The sequence below is a fragment of the Panulirus ornatus genome, chromosome 13 (assembly GCF_036320965.1).
Source record: "Panulirus ornatus isolate Po-2019 chromosome 13, ASM3632096v1, whole genome shotgun sequence".
Lineage (NCBI taxonomy): Eukaryota > Metazoa > Arthropoda > Malacostraca > Decapoda > Palinuridae > Panulirus > Panulirus ornatus.
Genome location: NC_092236.1, coordinates 51,629,935 through 51,632,434, shown reverse-complemented (window position 1 = coordinate 51,632,434; position 2,500 = coordinate 51,629,935).

The window sequence follows — 2,500 nt, the reverse complement described above, 5'->3', positions numbered from 1 at the left end:
AGCTGAGCCTACTGCACGTCCACGAACGCCGACGGGAGGTTACAGGTGGGTACAGCCGGGCTCCCTGGCCACTTGACACTTGGCTCACCGTCTCTCTCTCTCTCTCCCGGGCGCTGATATGCTGGTCGAACCCGTGACGTCACGCGCCAGACCCACAGGATAAGGAGAGGAGCGCTTGATGCTTCCCAGGGCCGGCTCCTAGTTAGGGGCCAGGGGAAGGTGTCTGGCAGGGGGTTGGTGGAAGGATCTGGCAGGGTTGGTGGAAGGGTTTGGCAGGGTTGGTGGAGGGTCTGGAAGGGGGTTGGTGGAAGGGTTTGGCAGGGTTGGTGGAGGGTCTGGAAGGGGGTTGGTGGAAGGGTTTGGCAGGGTTGGTGGAGGGTCTGGCTGGGTTTAGTGGAAGGGTCTGGCAGAGTTGGTGGAAGGTCTGGCAGGGGGTTGGTGGAAGGGTTTGGCAGGGTCGGTGGAAGGTCTGGCAAGGGGTTGGTGGGAGGGTCTGGCAGGGTTGGTGGAGGGTCTGGCTGGGTTGGTGGAAGGGTTTGGCAGAGTTGGTGGAAGGTCTGGCAGGGGGTTGGTGGGAGGGTCTGGCACGGTTGGTGGAGGGTCTAGCAGGGGGTTGGTGGAAGGGTCTGGCAGGGGGTTGGTGGAAGGGTCTGGCAGGGGGTTGGTAAGAGGGACAGAGAGGGCCGTAGAGGGTCGGGCTAGACTGGTAGGGTTGGAGAGAGGGAGTCTGGCAGAGTTGGTGGAGGGTCTGGCAGGGGTTGTAGGGTGTCTGTTAGGATGGTAGGTGATCTGGCAGGGCTGGGGAGGGTTGATCGGGGATAGAGGTAGCTGGAGAAGGCCTGGTAGGGGATGGGAGAGTCTGGCAGGGCTGTTAGAAGGTCTGGCAGGGCTATTGGAAGGTCTGGTAGGGCTATTGGAAGGTCTGGTAGGGCTATTGGAAGGTCTGGTAGGGCTATTGGAAGGTCTGGTAGGGCTACTGGTGTGTGTAAGAGGGTGGTGGAGAGTCTGGTAGGCTGAGAAGACCTGGTAGGACTGGTAGAGGATCTGGCAAGGCTGTTAGTGGTCTAAGAAGGCGGTGGAGAGTCTGGTAGGGTGGTGGAAGGTCCGGCAGGGGTAGGGAGCGTTTAGCACGGCTGGTGAGGGGATCTGGCAAGGCTGGGGAGGGTGTGGCAGGGTTAATGGAGGTGGAAAGGGGGGAATCTGCAAAGGGGGGGGGGGCGTGGCAGGGTTACAGTTGCCACGCTGCTACTCCCTCACAACACACTTGCCACGCTGCTACTCCCTCACAACACACTTGCCACGCTGCTACTCCCTCACAACACACTTGCCACGCTGCTACTCCCTCACAACACACTTGCCACGCTGCTACTCCCTCACAACACACTTGCCACGCTGCTACTCCCTCACAACACACTTGCCACGCTGCTACTCCCTCACAACACACTTGCCACGCTGCTACTCCCTCACAACACACTTGCCACGCTGCTACTCCCTCACAACACACTTGGCCACTACTCCCTCACAACACGCTTGCCACGCTGCTACTCCCTCACAACACGCTTGCCACGCTGCTACTCCCTCACAACACACTTGCCACGCTGCTACTCCCTCACAACACACTTGCCACGCTGCTACTCCCTCACAACACACTTGCCACGCTGCTACTCCCTCACAACACACTTGCCACGCTGCTACTCCCTCACAACACGCTTGCCACGCTGCTACTCCCTCACAACACACTTGCCACGCTGCTACTCCCTCACAACACACTTGCCACGCTGCTACTCCCTCACAACACACTTGCCACGCTGCTACTCCCTCACAACACACTTGCCACGCTGCTACTCCCTCACAACACGCTTGCCACGCTGCTACTCCCTCACAACACGCTTGCCACGCTGCTACTCCCTCACAACACACTTGCCACGCTGCTACTCCCTCACAACACACTTGCCACGCTGCTACTCCCTCACAACACACTTGCCACGCTGCTACTCCCTCACAACACGCTTGCCACGCTGCTACTCCCTCACAACACACTTGCCACGCTGCTACTCCCTCACAACACGCTTGCCACGCTGCTACTCCCTCACAACACACTTGCCACGCTGCTACTCCCTCACAACACGCTTGCCACGCTGCTACTCCCTCACAACACACTTGCCACGCTGCTACTCCTCACACACACACACACGCACGGACAGATAGATAGACAGATAGACAGACAGACAGACACGGACATACAGACAGATAGACAGACAGACAGACCAGACAGACAGACAGTTAGACAGACAGACAGACAGTTAGACAGACAGACAGACTGACAGACAGATAAAGGGACAGACAGACAGAAAGACAAAGAGAGACTGACAGACAGATAAAGGGACAGACAGACAGACTGACAGACAGATAAAGGGACAGACAGACAGACTGACAGACAGATAAAGGGACAGACAGACAGACAGTTAGACAGACAGACAGACAGTTAGACAGACAGACA